This window comes from Eleginops maclovinus, chromosome 17 (genome assembly GCF_036324505.1).
Source record: "Eleginops maclovinus isolate JMC-PN-2008 ecotype Puerto Natales chromosome 17, JC_Emac_rtc_rv5, whole genome shotgun sequence".
Taxonomy (NCBI): domain Eukaryota; kingdom Metazoa; phylum Chordata; class Actinopteri; order Perciformes; family Eleginopidae; genus Eleginops; species Eleginops maclovinus.
The window spans coordinates 5,377,036-5,396,158 of NC_086365.1; the positions used below are offsets into that span (position 1 = coordinate 5,377,036).

General features: G+C 40.6%; 1 protein-coding gene across 1 annotated transcript in view; it reads right to left on the reverse strand.

The window, feature by feature from the left end:
- anks1b (ankyrin repeat and sterile alpha motif domain containing 1B) overlaps positions 1–19,123 on the reverse strand; it is a 198,927-nt gene that overhangs the window by 146,148 nt on the left and 33,656 nt on the right. The gene's annotated exons all lie outside the window — the stretch shown is intronic.

Sequence of the window (19,123 nt, forward strand, 5' to 3'; positions counted from 1 at the left end):
TGATATGCATTGCATTGCATTTTTCCATCTAAGGGGAACTGCACTGTACTCACACATTTTTAAATGCTGGGTTGTGCTCATAGTGTGTATCTTTTCACAACACTGACCCACGGTTTTAATATAAATATTTGTGTGTATTCTGGTTACTTTCTTCCTTTTTTGAGGGACTGCAGCTGCTGGCAAACAGTAAAACATTGAGCAGGCAGCAGAACGTTCATTGGGTTTGACAGACATCAACACAATGGTGAAGGTCAGTGCAAACACACACACACACACACACACACACACACACACACACACACACACACACACACACACACACACAAACAACTAAGCATGAATTAAATGAGGTATTAAGAGCTGGCTGCACACATTGAGAACACAGTGTACTTCGATCAATAGAGCATGTCTGCTGGAGCTAAGGATGTCAAACATTTCATTTGTGCTGAATAAAACACTTAAATAAATCAGACCTGAACCAAACTGAACCAAACACATAAGTACAATTAAACCTTGTGCCACAAGAGCATCAATAGAACTGAAACTTGTATTGTTAACACCAACAAAACCAAAAACACGACTAAATAAAGGAAATACATCTTCCATAGAACATGTACACATGTGTCAAACACACACAGAGGTCAGAGGTCAGAAGACCATAGACAGAGAACACAGCACAGGCTTGTTTTCTATTGGCTCAGCTGACCTTTACACACTGGGAGTGTTTGTTTAGGTGTGTGTGCGTTCATATTGATCACAGTGCTCTGCTGACCCGTTTCAGTGCTGACCTACAGAACCACCGAGTAGGATGTGTTGTTAAAAAGAGCAGACTGCCAGAGGGGGAGAGGAGAGAGAGACAACTCACTGCAGGAAGCCAGTGAGGGATGGAGGCAGGAACAGAGAGTGGATCTAAAGCCTGTTTCAAGTCAACGGGTAACTGTTTGGACTGATTTAATTTGCTCTGATTCACAATCATCCAGACAAGCTAACAGTCAGCCCTGTACAACCCTTCTTCATCTTGTCATACCAATACTGCACATTTATTTTATTCTAATGTATTTTAATGAGAACAATTGTCATATTTTATTGTACATAGTTCTTTTGTAAATATATTCATGTAAATATTTCTATATTTTAATGTTATAATAGTTTTATTAAAACAGTTGTTTTCATATTTGTTGGTCCTTTTCTTTCCCTTCTTTCACTGTCTTTATGTATGCACCATACACACCATGGTAAATTCCTCATATGTGTTAACCTATTTGGTAATAAACCTGTTTCTGATTCTGCTTCTGATTAAAAACTAGAAGTGATTAGGTGTGTTTCCATCAGCGGAGTAAATAAAGGGACGACCCAAACACAAAGTTCAAACGTCAGGAAACAAAAAAGTGATGGCGATGTTATTCTGTTTTATCACAAATTAAAGCATTATTCTTGCACAAGGAGTTAAGATAAGGACATCGAGGTTGTGATAAGGGCTCCCTGGATTTAAAGAAGAGTCTCTCCTGTGGGTGCAGCGGTGACAGCTAGGGGAAAGTTTTGCCGAGTTGTCGCTTCCAGGTTTGCTAATTGGATAATTTGAAATAAAATGTATGAACGGAAACATGGTGCCATGTCGGAAGTGTGGGTCCTTCCAGAAATAAGTGGTCCCACTTTAAGAACAAGCTTCTTCAAATTGAGTAGCAGAGGAGAAACACTTTTTTAACAAACTTCTTGGAGATGAATTGACATTATGATATCAAGCATAGCATCGCTGTGTGGCATTAATTCAACAGAAATAGCCAGGTCGCAATTATTTATCCAACAATTTAATTGTCAATGTCTTACACACCGAGGTTGTGTTAAATAATCAACATGTGCATTCTTACAGTGTAGACTCTTTTTAACATTCATATTTTTATTACACATTCCCCCCTCTGAACTCTACACTGCAACATCTAGGTTGTATCAAAACGTTCCATTTTCACTCAGTGTTTCAATCAATACCTCATCAATCACATTAAACTACTTTGATGGAAACACAGTTGATGTTCCATTAACTCCTCAGAGATGTTTGCTATATCTGATAGCTGTTCACCGAACACACTCGACCTTGAGCACACACGCGCACACACACACACATACACACGGGTGCTGTTACCTTCAAACAACCAATCTGTTCAGGAATTCATTAGAAAGGTGCTGCACAAAGAGTCTTTCATATTAGTAGTGCTCTACAAATTCCCCCCTCCCACACACCCACAAACACACCGTATTAATGCACAAGCACAGCAGTCACAACCAGGGTGCACAGCCTTCATAAACAACCTGCACATACAGATATCTGTGGTCACTGTGTGAGAGAATGTGTAAACCTTGTGAGAGTGTGTTTGCCTCGCTGTGAGCTGGACCAGGTGTTGTGTTTGTCTTCCACTGTCACATATGTGTTTCCGGTGATACCAACAGTGGCTCCAAAGTGTCAAACAATTAGTTTACTTTGTTCAATAATGATCAGAGCAAGAGTTATGAGGAATTTATCCCCAGTAACCATTATTATATAATCTCGCTGCAACACGGAATCAAAAGACTGCGTGTCGGGTCGTCTGAAGGACCGAAACTCAAATTCTGCATCCCTAAGCATGGTTAAGCAGGGGTTTTTTTGGTGGGCAGATTGACTGCACATACATTTTTCACCCTACAGCACTATGGGAAACTATATTTAACTTTAAAAAGCTTTGATGAACCCACTGCTTGCTTCCTGCAGCCCACCTTCAACCTGTGGATGCACACAGCTAGTATTAGCCAGAGGAGTGCATCAAGCTAGCAGCTAAACACTAAGCTTCGGTGAAGAAAAAACTGGACTTACATTCTATGTTACTCAATCTAGCTGGCAGTGTATGGCAGTGTATGCTTTGTAAAAATTAATTCAAGCAGTTTTAAGTTGATTTATGGCCATATTTTCAAAATAAAATGACTGCAAAAGCAACTCATTTGATCATCATCTTCATTTCAACAACCATGATGAAGAGAAACTGCCGACTTGAATCAGTCTGTGGTATTAAATGGTGAGGTTATAGTTATATAAGTCTGTATTTCTTGGTCATTTTTCTTCTGAACTGTAGGCCTACTATACCATATCCCCACTACAGTGCTTTGACATCCCTCTAAAGTCGTATCCTTCTCTGTTGTGGTGGATGTTACATTTACATTCACTGCTAAACAGATAAACTGTACAAAAGGTACATTTATTGAGTCCACTGCAGCTTTTAAACTGTTAGAGAGGTACAACGACACAGAGACTTCGCCTTTTGGAAAAGTACAGACCACGGATTGGATAATGTCCGACTCCATCGTTGGTGAATCACTTGCCACCGAGCTTTCTTATCCCGGCTGTTCATTTCTGCTCTGCCATGTTCCACCTCTGAGTTCCCTAACTGTTTCAGGGCCATCACCTTTCTCCATTGTTTTCTCTGCTTTCAGTAACAGCCTAAAGCCGGCCAGCAGATTTTAAATAGAATTAGTGGGCATCTTGAGATTAGATAATGGAGGAGAGGTGATGCTGCAGGAATGCCAACTCTTACTGGATTAGGATTGTGCAGACAACTTCCTACCTAATTAACCTCAGGAGCTTCAGCTAAGCTAAGCTCTGGGTAGAAAAAGCTTTATTTGTGTGTGTATGTTTTAAGTGCTGCTAAAGTACCTCGCATTTACATTCAAATCCAGTGCTTTTCTTTGCCTCTCTCTCTGTCAAGTGTTATTCTGCATCAAAGATGTCTGACTCAAGCTTTATGAGCAGGTTGCTCTCCTCTGTCTGCTACTCGCCCTGTTTCTTGCTGAGGAATCTTTTTTTTAAAAGCACTAAAAAGGTAAAGGGGTCAAATGTTATGAATGGCCTCCCAGCGGGCAGAGCAATGCTGCCCTCTGTGTGAACCCTTCTTCAGTTACAGCAGGCAGTTTCTGCTCGCCTCTACATCATTTTACTACGGCGCTGCTCACTGAGCACTGCACTGGCATGATGCCCTAGTGAAAACCACTGCAACACCTAAAGTCTTCATGGTTTGAAAGATATTTCAAAGAGAAATGGAATGTGTCTCTATAAAAGTTTTCTTTACACTGTATGTCATTTGGGGATGTGTTTTTTCAGAATTACAAACAGGAAATTGGTTTGAAGTTCACTGAAGATAACGTAGAAGAAGTTGAGATTAAAACCTGACAGATGTCAGAGGAAATACGTTTTATACCTAAGTTCTATGTGTCCCATTCGCAAAAACATTACCTCCAGCAATTTAGAGAAAACTCAAATTGCTCCCTAAGTCTTTAGAAGTGAAATCTCTTGTCAGTGTCTTTGAAAGAGGACCTGTAATGTCTTTCAGGAAGTGGAAATTGCTCATTTGGGATGCAAATTCAGCGTGTCAGAATGAAAGCCTCCATTGCAGGTTCTCATGGATATTAAAGCTGGCATCACGTTGCAGGAAAGTTCAAGCTACATCAAAGAGGAGCATTGTCTTCAAAGGAAAAGGAGCAGAGGAATTGGGGGGACTTTTGTAGTCCTGGAGTTTTCAAAGGAAAACTTTCTTAATGGGGAGGAGAGTTAAGTTAAAGGAATCCAAAACCCTTTTGAAATTCACAGCACCTTATGAAGGAAAACTAGAAGGGCATACCTCCTCAAAGGCCTTTTCCATAAGATAAATCTGATTCAGATTTCACACCAACATTGACTGTGTTCTTCCTGGCCCGTGCTTCACATTTCCACCAGGTTGAATACAAATCAGGTCAATGGTATTTTTCTAAACCAACCAACAAACCCACCAACTAAACATAACCTGCTTACCGATGGTAAATGGCGAGCTCAACAACACCAATTATTCCTCGGGAAATCAAAAAGGGAACCAATAGCAGGGGAGGTGCGTTCGCTATCAGAGCAGATAATGCCAGACAGGAAGAGGGCTTGCTTCATATCCTGTTTTGAGCAAGAAGCAGAAGAGATACCTGTTGATAACTAAAGAGTGTTGCAAGAGACCAATAACTGTAGGACTACCAGCACACACACACACACACACACACACACACACACACACACACACACACACACACACACACACACACACACACACACACACACACACACACACACACACACACACACACACACACACACACACACACACACACACACACACACACACACATTATTAGAGCTAATCTTTTATATTTAACTCACAGAATGACACTTAGTGATGCTTTGGAACATGCATATTTCGCTTTGCGTTTTAATGTGTGATTATGACAACCACAGAGAGACAAATCTAGTGCAAGGTGTGTGAATACACTCTCAAAAGATCAATTACATTTCTGCCAAAAGAAGTGAGAACCCACCCCTTTTCTTTCCTCTTTTTCACTTCCCCCACTTGTTTCTCTCAGCTTGTATTGTGCTTCTTTGGTACAAGTATAATCTGCAAACAAAAGTGCACAAATTTGAAGTACATGTGAACGGCATGCAAATAATGGGAAGATGGAGGGCAACTATACGTCAAAGACTGCAGAAACAATTGAGTTTGTGTGCTCATGTATTATGTAGTACTGTATGACAAACCAGCCACTTAAAAGGATGCTCAAGCTATAGATATTCCTTAGGCACACACACAAACGCACACACTATTCCCTATATGCAAACAGTGGTATGCTTTGAGCTAGCCTGAAATATCTACTTGTTGAAGGCCAATATTTGATATAATCAAAAATACATAAATGTTGGCAAAACAGATGCAATATTTATAGGAACATCACTTATTGCTGGCACTCTGAGGGGGTTTGGCCAAACATCTGTTCGTACTATAGCTGTAAAAAGCCAAAATGAGCTGATAATATTGTGTAGATGTATTGTGATGTTGTGCTGTCGTGAGGAGAGTCTACTGAGAGACAAAGAGTTCCTGAACAGAATCAGCTTCCCCCCCACAGATGCATTTCCCTGGGGAACACTGCAGTGCATCATCTTTACACCAAAACACATTGTCCAGCCCGAGGAATCCCCAGGTTAGTCTGTGCGTGCAATACCACAGGATCTCATTTTCACTTCATATTCCCATGACATCATGAAAAGAATCCCATTCACACCTACTGTACTCAAGTCACTCCAACGCCTCCAGGTGTTTCACTCTCTACTGCTTTATATCTACACCAATTATAGTGGTGAAGAAATAAAGTGCAGTATGGCGGATATAGTGAAATGGCTGAAAATATCGAAGTCCCAGTAATTAAGCATAAATATAGTCTCCTGAGTTTGTAAAATCAGTCGGTATTTCTATATTCGAAAATGTTCAAAAGACATGAATATTTAAATACATCAATGAAAGTTTGAGGCATTCAAACTGTAGGACAAAGTGTTGTTTGGGATCTTGCTTCTACCAAATCCCTAATTTGCTGATCTCATACTTGCAAATTGGCTCATATGTTTTTGCATATTTAGCAAAATAACAGCTCTCCTCTACAAAGCTCCTCGTTAGCAATTTTGTTCATTTGAATACGCTGCGTTATCCCCCCAGCATGGGTTAAAAAAAACAACCCAAAAACCTCGTTTTTTGTTTATCTTCCTTAATCAGTCTTTCCAGATAACTGATAAATACAGCTTCAATTCTCAGTAAAACGTGACTTGGGAAATAAGCCGCGGAGGAACTGAAGCATCGAGTGAGTCCGTGACAAATGCCCTCAAACATCAGTGGATAAGTTCAGGAGGTCAAGAGGCCACCACTCCATCACAGGAAGTACTTTATCTTCGGGTCCAACTGACCTCTGCTGCACAAGTGAACACCAATGGCTGCTGTCAAGGCCAGTGGGTCATACACACACACACACACACACACACACACACACACACACACACACACACACACACACACACACACACACACACACACACACACACACACACACACACACACACACACACACACACACACACACACACACACACACACACACACACACACACACACACACACACACAATGACTGACCCCACTCTTTACACGCACTACTTAAAACAAGACACCAGTAATCGATAGCTGTACTACTCTTGGGAGTTTATTGATAAAGTTTCAATTTTGATCATTTGGTTGTCCTGAGGGTGAGTGCATAGGGAAATCCACAAGGGATGGGAGGCATGTTTTTTTTTTTAAACTGTACTTTTGTTGTTCATACACATTTTCCTGCAATTTTAAATTTTTGGGACAAGTGGACTGTGGTATTTTGAATTTCAGATCTTTTTCAGTATCTAGATCTTTGGGCCATTGTTGGATCTGTTTTCAGGTCAGTTAGAAGGACTAGGTATCTGCATTAATAAATGTGCTTGCTCCCTCCTCACACTGAAGCATAGAAAACAATAGTGTCCGCATTTGCCTTAGACTCATTTAAAACATGCTGGGCAACATTTAGATATTCAAAGATCTAAGGCTTTATTGTCATATTCCCAGGAGCTACAGTGTAGTTATGTCACAGGCTCCTTTAACAGTGCAACATAAATGTATTTATATAACACATAAAACTATAAAGATATTGCAAAAAGAAACAAAATACAATAAATAGAATAGTGCAAGAGAAAGTTTCAAGTGACCAATGTGCAAGTAGACGAGCAAAAAACAGAATCTAAAACTAAATACTCTAAAGGCTGAAATACTGTTTATTGTAATAATAAATACACTCAACCAGATATTTTACAGCGGCCTTCACTGGCTCACAACGCACTATGACCTTTAAAATACATATATTCTATGCTTCTTAATGCCTTAATTTTCAATTGTTTTTGTGCATACCCTTTTATTTAATAATGTCTTATTTTACTTTGTTTTTGTCTCTATCTTCACTTTTGCTCTAACAATGTACATGTCCCCTCCGTGAATAAAGGTATTCTGGTTCTGATAACCATAATAGCGTAATAAAGATGTCCTCTAGCTCTGTGGGAATAAAGACCCATCTGCCCCTGACCTTTGACCTCTGTCATACGCTGATAGCTCACTTTGTCAGGATGAAATGGCGATGGGGGTTCAGAGGAAGGAAGCGAGATGGCAGCAAACGAAGAAGAGGGACAGAAAATGTAATCTAATTTATTATCATGCAATTAAAATAAAATAAGAATGAGTGAGAGCGTGAGACGGACATATAACAGCAGCGTCTTAACACAGCTGAATAAACTGTCTACACAAGCAGATCCAACCAGTCTTTTTCCAACTCTTAAACAATCTGGAGGTTTGTCTCTCAGCCCACCTCCTTAAATAGAGATGGAAACATGGCTCCTCTGTCTTGAGCTCACTCTGCACCATCCGCTCTGAATATCCACATCAAACTGACAGCTTCATATCAGACGCAACAGAAAAGTTTGCCGAGTCTTTAATAAGAAACAGCCCAGTGACCTCCAAAACACTGCACAAGGAGTCCTGATTTAATCCCAACATCTTTCATCATCATAGGAGCTGCTTTCTATGTCATTGCAGCAAGAATATACATTCCTAAGACACATGCAAAAGAATATGCTAGCATTAAAAAACCTGTATTAAGGCTGTAGCCCGGCTGATGAATTGTCCATTATCAGCTTATTTCAGATATTTATGAGCAGACATATAAACCAGTAGAGACTGGACCAAACAGTCAAATATCACTCTCAGGATACAGGATGTAACAACTTATGAAAATGCAAATGATGTTAAATTATGTATAGCATGGTGAGCGCCCTTTATGCCAACAGAATTAGTAATAAAAAAAAGATCTTGCTTTTGTTGATTACATTTTGTTCCAATAAGTTGCTATGACGTGATAAAAAACTCTAGGTTAATATAAAACTTTGGGCAATATACCCTTGTGTAATTCAAGCTTTGATTCTCTTTCAGTTTATTTAACATCTGTCAACAGTACCAGTACCTCTTTAATTTGATATGGTCACTTTAAAAAATATAAATAGAATCTTACCATGGTGTACTTATTTGCTATTTGGTTTTTCTTCTACTGTTTTTTATTAATAATAACGTGTGCATACTTGTTTATTTTTTAAGTTTTTAATATGGAAGTCTATTGTAATTCTTTACTTTATCTTCACTATAATTATGCTGTTGTAATCGTGTTGCAGGAGAGGATTTGTGATTGTGACTGTGCTGCCTCTATACCTGCAGGACTTGTATACTGCAGTAGAAACAAGTGATTTAAATGTGACAAGATAATGAAGTACGCTGAATCGCCCCGTGGTCAAGAGGGATAAAAGACAAAACAAGACCAGAGGATACAACAAGAGAGGCAGAGAGAGAGGCAGACAAACTTTCCTCCGCCCTCTTTAATCAAACTGAGGGGAGTGGAGGTGAAGAAATGGCCGCTGTCTGCTTCACCGATGCCACTATTGATTTAGACCGGAGCCTTTCCAATCAGTTACAATCTGCAGAGCTACAAACAATCTGTACGAGTGTGTGTATGAACTGTACGTGTGTGTTCCGTTGGCTATTCTCCTCGGAGTAAGTAAGTGACAGAAAGCCTTAGATCTCCACTTAACAACAGCCAGCTACAAATCCATCCGCTCCAGCATCGATTCAGCCCAGATCTGAAGCATTACGGATGGGAAACGTCAGCTTTGGAACTGGAGCTAAATGGGTAAACTAATCTATAGAGTGGACTGGAACAATTGATGCATTTATACTGTAGATCTACTGAGGACAACTTTAAAACTTCAAATTAATTCACTATTCTGCACATCTGCAGTTTGCCATATATTTTCTTTATCTGCAGAGGAGACTGAGGTCCTTCTGGGTGCCGGGGGCCCTCTTGCAGTCCTCCTATGACTCTGTGGTGGCAGCTACCATATTTTATGGTGTGGTCTGCTGGGGCAGCATCATCTCGGCTGCTGACAGGAAGAGACTGAACTGTCTGCACTGTGCAGCTCCTTCTGTGTACCCGCGGTGTCTCACAGAGAGATACCACAGGTCCTTCCTTCCTGCAGCGGTCAGACTGAACAACCACCACGGCCCCTAAAAGACCCCCCCACACATATATAACAAAGGATATAACATCCCTGCTGTGCAACACTACTATGTGCAATATATACATATACATACCGCACATTTCTGTATACTTTTGTAAAACAATTGTAATACTGTCACCTGGCTGCCATCTTACAACTGTTACTGGTACTGGATGTGTGTTTGTAATTGCAAATTGTGTAATTTCTATCTTTGGGTCTTTACTTGCTGTAACTATGTTAATTTCCCCTCTGTAGGACGAATAAGGCATTATGATTCTGATTGTCATATATTTTTTATTTTCTTTTGTATATTTAAATTTGGTGTCTATACTTTATTCTTTTTTAATTCTAAATAGTTTCTTTTTATAATCGTTATAATTTTGACTTTTCTTTTTATGTTTGCACGATTATACACCAAAGCAAATTCCTTGTTTGTGTAAATGTACCTGGCAATAAAGTTGGTTCTGATTCTATACCCTGAGTTCATAACCAAACCGTTTTTACATTTCCTTTAAGGATTTTAACTGTCAGATGGTTATTATACTCTCAACATCCATTATTAACAATCTACTGTGAAATGTTTGAGGCCAGACGTGTGCATCTTTAATCTGTACCAAAGGTTTTCTCTCTTCATGATAATTCAATTCTAGGTCTGAGGTCAATTCGACTTGGCGAATGCATTTTACGCCGAGCTTATTTTCCTCAGAACAAGCAGAGCAGGGATTGTGCAAATCAATTCAGGCTAAATATCTCCTGGCAACTCATCAGGTTAGTTACAGCCATGCCAAGTCTATCTTCATTAGCCGCTCTGCCACCAGGAAATTAGCCATGCAGCCGCAATGGAAGTCCTGATAAAACCATATCAGTGGGAGAGTCATTATGATTATAAGCAGGAGAGGCTGTGAAAGTGTCCGTGTGGAACTTCCAAACATCTTCTAACTGTGAAGATTACAACTCTGCTGTGTGACCAAGCATTCATCCCGTGATGGTGGTTTATTTGTGTGTGTGTGTGTGTGTGTGTGTGTGTGTGTGTGTGTGTGTGTGTGTGTGTGTGTGTGTGTGTGTGTGTGTGTGTGTGTGTGTGTGTGTGTGTGTGTGTGTGTGTGTGTTTGCGTGTGTGTGTGTACATTCTACTGGGCAGTAGCAGGGATACATGGCTTTATATGGTCAGAAAGAACGTTTTGGTTTACGAAGACCTCTCTACGTTTCTGTCTCACTCTCTCAGTTCTCCAAACAATGAGCTACCGCCTTTTTCCGACCTCATCATCCCGGGGAAACGTCCTGACAAAACATATTGAAGATATAGAAATGGGATTTGGGATACAAATCCTTACAATAGTACCACAAATTAAAGAGTCATCATTCCATTTAGATAGTTGGAAAATGACAGTTTCTGATGAACAATTTACGAAAGTTCAATAATAAAATACAAACATTGAAGACTTTTTTAAACTTAAAGTGAAATAATTTAAGTATTTAAGTTAAAAGCCACAAACAATGTATTTTATTCATTTTTAATGGTCATAAAAATAAAAGGAACTTTCATTGAATGTTTCCCGTTGGATTCATTGCTTAACCCTTATCTTATCAGTAATTGTTAGGACTGTAACGTTTATATGGTTTTGGTTTGAAAACAATTCCAAATAATTAGAGGGATTATTTTTTCATTTAAAAAAAAGATAGCAAGGCCGTCGGCTCATTGGGTAAAGCTGGTGGCCATTTCCTGGGGTTTGATCCCCATGCGGTGGACCTAGGTTCGAATCCGGCCTGAGCTCTTTGCCGCGCGTCTTCACCTCTGTCTCTCTACTTCTCAACTGTAACACATTAAAGGCACTGCTTGCCCAAAAAAAATCTTAAAATAAAAAGATAGTAACCTCTTCCATGTGGAGTACTGTTTTCGAAAAATGCTGAAAGGGATAAAGCTTCATCCAGAAACATCCTCCATAATCAAAGACAGTTACTGTCACCTCTATAGATAGAAACCAGCAGTGAGCCTGCAGAGAAAGAGGTGAGAAAAATTACCACATCTGCATGTCGCTATGACAACCAGCCTCATGTGCATCTGTCCCGGGATGAATATACAGCTACTGTGAGCCAGGCATGTTTGACACCTAAACATCTGTCCCGTTTGTGTTTTTCTGCATCCTTAAGTGTGCTTGTACGATAAAGAGAGAGGAATGCAGTGAGACTGAGCAGCTGTACCTCCTCATGGCCTGATCGTCTTCCCCCAGTTTCTCCCCATGAGAGTGTATTACGCCTGTCAGCAGGACTGCCGCATCCCATTTACACCGCTCAGACGGCAGAATCACACATCTGCAGCTGCAGGAGCTCACAGGCACACACACCAGCCGTGCCTGGGTCAGAGCAGGTTTGTCAGGATGTTCTGGGCATTTGTTCTCACACACACGGCGCACCAGGGTGTGAGAAGATAATTATTGCGGGAGATAATTCCATATCCTGCCTGTCTATGTAATGTTGTTCTGAAAAGCATACTCCAAATTCGATGTAGTTTGATTATTTAGACTAAATGCAGGTTTATTTTACCATTTAAAAACCCATTTCTACAAAAAGGTCAAGTCACAACAAGATGTTAATAAAGACTGGCTAAATTGAGTGAAAATTTAAGAATATATTTAGGTGATTCTTAGTCTAATATATGTTGTTAAAAGTGCAGGAGAAGATCAAAATAAATGAAAAACAAATATATTTGGATACAAAATTCTGGAGCAGAAACTGTGTATTGATAACCGATAGTTTTGGTTATTTTATAAACTGAATAATGCTTGTGAATCAGCTACACAGTGTAATTGTTTTTTTATGCAACTAACCAAACTGCTTCTTTTGGCTTCTTGTTGACAGTGTGTGTCTCTGGTACAGTAACTGGCAGATTCTCAGATATCGCTGGGCACTCATCCCACTGTTGTGTTGGGAGTTTGTTGAAAAAACAGTTGAGGTGTTGGGCCTGTTTGCCAAGACTGATATGTTTTCTGACTTTCTCCCAAGACACATTAAAGAATCCCTGTTCTGCTGAACGCTCAAAAGCTAAGAGCTTTTAAGGGTGAGAACAAGAACCGCTGGCTTTGACTCAACTTCTATTGGCAGTTGAGACATTACAACAACATTAAAAGACTGTGTAAAAACTGACAGCACCCTATAAAAGATCAAAATATAAAAGTGAGCAGTGTTGAATCAAAAGATCAATGTCAAAACACAGCTTCATATTAGCCTGTTCATTTAAAAAGGAAATGCAGTCACTTATTTTATTCTTATCTTGGAAATAGTGTAACATTTTGGGACATTCATTAGCATTGTTACATGAGGGGGTGCTTAGCTTAGCTCAGCTAAGCTTACCTTAGCATTAAGACTGGAAACAGCTAGCCTGGTCCGTCCAAAAGTAACAAAATAAGGCAGGTCATGAGCTCACTAACATGTTATTTATTCATTTTTTAATGAAACCAGAACATAGATCAAATGTCCCTAAATGTTCTGTTTCTTTCCCTTTCTCTCTAAAGACTCTTTGTTTTCTTTGTGCAGTCGGAGACTGAAAACATGCATCTTAACGAGAAACAGCTCCGACCAGGCTTCGCTTACACAGAATTGTGTTTGAGTTCAGTAATCCGCTGTTGCTCTAGTTTTTTATTTGCACAATTCTCTGCTGCTGATGCCCAATAATGAGGTTAAATGAAACTTGGATGATCCCCGAGGGAAAACCGGAGGATCAATAATGGATAAAAGCATAGCTACACATATAGGTCGGCGGGTCAGTGCCATATTGTCTGTGATGACATAATATACTAAGCCTCAGTATGTAGTATTTGTTCTCTGGATAGTTTGATACCAATCTAGTATCTGTTGATACGCTGGAGATGGTTAGCTTAGACTAGCTCTGTCACCCTTCTTTTAAGTAGGTTTAACGCTAAGCTAACCATTCCCAGCCTTCATATTGAACCAACAGATATGAGAGTAGTATCAATTTTCACGTCAAACCTTTTGCAGGCAAAGCATATCAGCGTACAGTGGGGCAAAAAAGTATTTAGTCAGCCACCAATTGTGCAAGTTCTCCCATTTAAAAAGGTGAGAGAGGCCTGTAATTTTTAATCATAGTTATACCTCAACTATGAGAGACAAAATGAGAAAAAAAATCCAGAAAATCACATTGTAGGATTTTTAAAGAATTTATTTCAAATTATTGTGGAAAATAAGTATTTGGTCAATAACAAAAGTTCATCTCAATACTTTGTTATATACCCTTTGTTGGCAATGACAGAGGTCAAACGTTTTCTGTAAGTCTTCACAAGGTTTACACACACTGTTGCTGGTATTTTGGCCCATTCCTCCATGCAGATCTCCTCTAAAGCAGTGATGTGTTGGGGCTGTCGCTGGGCAACACGGACTTTCAACTCCCTCCAAAGATTTTCTATGGGGTTGAGATCTGGAGACTGGCTAGGCCACTCCAGGACCTTGAAATGCTTCTTACGAAGCCACTCCTTCGTTGCCCTGGCGGTGTGTTTGGGATCATTGTCATGCTGAAAGACCCAGCCACGCTTCATCTTCAGTGCTCTTGCTGATGGAAGGAGGTTTTCACTCAAAATCTCACGATACATAGCCCCATTCATTCTTTCCTTTACACGGATCAGTCGTCCTGGTCCCTTTGCAGAAAAACAGCCCCAAAGCATGATGTTTCCACCCCCATGCTTCACAGTAGGTATGGTGTTCTTTGGAAGCAACTCTGCATTCTTTCTCCTCCAAACACGACGAGTTGAGTTTTTACCAAAAAGTTCTATTTTGGTTTCATCTGACCGTATGACATTCTCCCAATCCTCTTCTGGATCATCCAAATGCCCTAGCAAACGTCAGACGGGCCTGGACATGTACTGGCTTAAGCAGGGGGACACGTCTGGAACTGCAGGATTAAGTCCCTGGCGGCGTAGTGTGTTACTGATGGTAGCCTCTGTTACTTTGGTCCCAGCTCTCTGCAGGTCATTCACTAGGTCCCCCCGTGTGGTGCTGGGATTTTTGCTCACCGTTCTTGTGATCATTTTGACCCCACGGGGTGAGATCTTGCGTGGAGCCCCAGATCAAGGGAGATTAGCAGTGGTCTTGTATGTCTTCCATTTTCTAATAATTGCTCCCACAGTTGATTTCTTCACACCAAGCTGCTTACCTATTGCAGATTCACTTTTCCCAGCCTGGTGCAGGTCTACAATGTTGTCTCTGGTCTCCTTTGACAGCTCTTTGGTCTTGGCCATAGTGGAGTTTGGAGTATGACTGTTTGAGGTTGTGGACAGGTGTCTTTTATACTGATAACGAGTTCAAAAAGGTGCCATTAATACAGGTAACGAGTGGAGGACAGAGGAGCCTCTTAAAGAAGAAGTTACAGGTCTGTGAGAGCCAGAAATCTTGCTTGTTTGTAGGTGACCAAATACTTATTGTACCGAGGAATTTACCAATTAATTCATTAAAAATCCTACAATGTGATTTCCTGGATTTGTTTTTCTCATTCTGTCTCTCATAGTTGAGGTATACCTATGATAAAAATTACAGGCCTCTCTCATCTTTTTAAATGGGAGAACTTGCACAATTGGTGGCTGACTAAATACTTTTTTGCCCCACTGTACCAAAATGTCAAACAGTTTTTAACTTTCTTTGGGAACTGGAAAGGAAGAGAAGTGGCTAATGCTCAAGCAATGCTTTGACAGACCGCAGCAATCCCACAAACCAGAGAAAGCAAACAGCTACACATGGTTTTGTCTTTACACAATACAGAGATTCATTTTCTGTTTTTGCAGATATGATGAGTCATTTTTTCTGTTTAAGAAAAGGAGAGAATATTCTGATTTTCCTTGAAACGAAGGCTCCCCTGAAGCCACTGGCTACATGTTTTCTGTCCATCCGTCACTCGGGGACTCCAGCGATGGTGACAGCTCATTACTTTAACCTTATTTCCATGTAAATACCTTTGTGTCCTGCCAATACTGGGCTCATCTTTTCATTATCTGCTTGTCTTCCATCTCACTCACTCATTTCCTTGCTGTCACCATCTGTCGCTCTCTAACTTTAAACTAAATTATACATTCCCTTTCACAAGTTTTTGTTTTTCCATCTTAGTTGCCATTCTTTCCCTTCTTGCCAATCACAGACACCCAAAAACAGCACACACACACAGACACACAGACACACACACACACACACACACACACACAGACTTCTATGTGCACTGCCAACTTGTGTTCACACACAGCTGCATGCAATTACCCGCCACAAGAAGGTATTTAAAACATGAGACTCTCTGGTCCCTGCTATTTATCAGATCTATCAAAATAGCTCTTATATGAGTGTGTAAACCAGTGTGTGTGTGTCTGTGTACGAGTGTATACAGCGAGCGGCATCCCGCTCAGGATGCACCAGAGGGTGAAAGCTGTCTCAGTAAAAAAAAAGACTTGTTCCTTTCCTTGTCTACATCAGTCTCTCTCCTCCCCCTACTCGTCTCGCCTCTGTCTATCCTGGATTTTCTACGATTTTTGGCATCCTTGTCTCACCTTGAAGTGTGTAGGACGCAGCCATTTCATATTATTCACAACATTAACAGTCAGGTAGATAAACTGGCCCGACATATTCATTACAAGCCCTTGAAATGAAAAATCCCAAAATCAAATTTTAAACTACAGAAAAGTTTTTCTTATTTTCCTAACGCAAAACTGATAAATTACAGTACTTAATCACCATTCCCAGTATATAGATTACAAAGCATTTGAATTCATCCTTATATCACCGCCAACTGCTGCAGGTCTGCTTTACGTTGTATAACCAGCATTTTATTCTCTTATTGTTTCTACTCTCATGTGATTGCACCTCTTCTTAACATTGAGAAATCATTGGCTAGGTGACAAAAAGAGTCTGGCTTTTTAGCACCAAACTATAAGGAACGAAGTATCAGAAATGTGGGAATGAAAGACTTTACACTTTCATCCTTTTCATAGAGCTAGGACACACCTACAGAGGCTCTTGACTGACATGCAGAGTCCAGGGGAAACAAATGTCCCTGCTGTGATCACACACAGACACTGGAAATCACTCAGTCGCTCTCTCAGGCAACAAAGGTGGAGAACAAGGACACAGCCCAGTCATAATGATCTCTTTAGGGTCACGCACACACGCATACACACTTATACACATTACACATACTGTCACTAACAGGGAGGAAGCAACTGGGAAAAAGGTGCCGACAAACGAGACAATTTCGGACCGACGTATAAATCTGCGGGCGGACACGTCGAGGCAGCCCCTCAGTGTGAGCACGCTGTCATTATATATGCACACAGCCCTGCAGTTTTTATTCTCACTATAAATACATGGCAGGGAAAGACCATAAAGGCCAGTGTGGATGCAGGGAAATGTATCCTGTAAAAGAACGATCATGCAGAGCGTGTAAACAACAGATTCTAAATCGGTCGTTTCCACGGTTATTAAGAACACGACACAACTGTGTGCTTACTGCAGTGCACATAACTAACTTTTAGTATCACACACACGTAAGGCTTTGGGACTGTCTGCAGAGGCAGCAGACGCCGGTTATGTAAGAAAGAAACAAAGAGAGTCGTATTACTCCTAGAATTAAGCCATTATCAGTCCCTGAGCTTCAGTAAACCTTGGTAAGAGGAGAGGTGTACGAGGCCTAAAAGGTATTTATGAAGCACTCTGAATCAAAGAGCGATGGCTGTAACGGTGTTTAATGTGCTCTTGTGGTTTAGAGACTTTTAAATGCTCTCAAGGAGATTGCAAAGCACCCACAAACACAGCCATATCACCAGTGTGCAAAGAGAAAACCCCAGAAATGTTTCACTCAGCTGCAGGAATTCAAAGGCAAATTCAACCATTTGCATGTCTCACTCTATTTCTTCCTGTCACACACACACACACACACACACACACACACACACACACACACACACACACACACACACACACACACACACACACACACACACACACACACACACACACACACACACACACACACACACACACACACACACACACACACACACACACACACACACACACACACACACACACACACACACGTGGGAAATGCCCACATGGCCCAGGTGCAGATGGAGGGCAGCGTGGAAAAACTCCCACACTGATACTCATCTGGTCTGCCACTGATGCGAGATGAATGATGAGCTGTTTGATACTGGTCCCTGAAGTGAATCTCTCTCAGAAAGCAGGAAGTGATGACTGCTCTCTCTCCACCTGCTCTGACACTTCCTCTTCTCTTATTTGCATTTTTCAAAACACACTCGCCTGACTGTCTCCCTCATTCTCAAGCTTCCTGATCATTTGCTTATCACTCTAAACTGCCACCTGTTCAATCTGTGTGCAAATGTTTCTGATTTTAAATGTGTTTACGTGACTGATTGTTTTTCTAAGTAGTAAATCTGAATACTTGAAGGACCTTGATGAATGTTAGCTGTGCTTAAACATATTTCATAGTGACAGCAGCACTGTTGCTACTTGCAGATAGATAAGTGAATCCTGCCCGGCTGTTGCGCGGATCACAAGTCCATGTGTAGAGTGTGAAAACAGGCACAAAGCCATGATGCCGTGTTGCAAATTGCAGCCAAATTAGATGAAGTATGACCAAAAGATGAGAATGATAACATTAAGAGATGTTCAGTCAAACTGATGCTTTCAGGAAGCTGGTTGAAATATCTTTTTACTATAGAAAAATATATGAGATGATGGTGAGGTTTCTTACCTTGTTTCCATGGTGAACTATTCATGGAAACAACTTCTTACAACTGTCAACTGCTTTCTAGCATCTCATATTTACTTGAATTCTATAATCCAAAGTAAAAGCAAGGTATACTATGCTCTTAAGAATCAAATAAGATCGCATTAATAGATCTTGATGTGTATACGTACAGTACATAGTATATACACTGCCTGGCCAAAAAAAAGGTCACCACCTGGATTTAACTAAGCAAACAGGTAAGAGCCTCCCATTGGATAATTAGGCTACAGCATGGGTGATTATGTTTCAGCTGGCAACAAGTTATTTAACTGATGCAGTGAGTAGCTTCTCTGTCCAGCAGTGGCTCAGTCAGTAGGGGCTTGGACTGGGAATCGTAGGGTCGCCGGTTCAAGT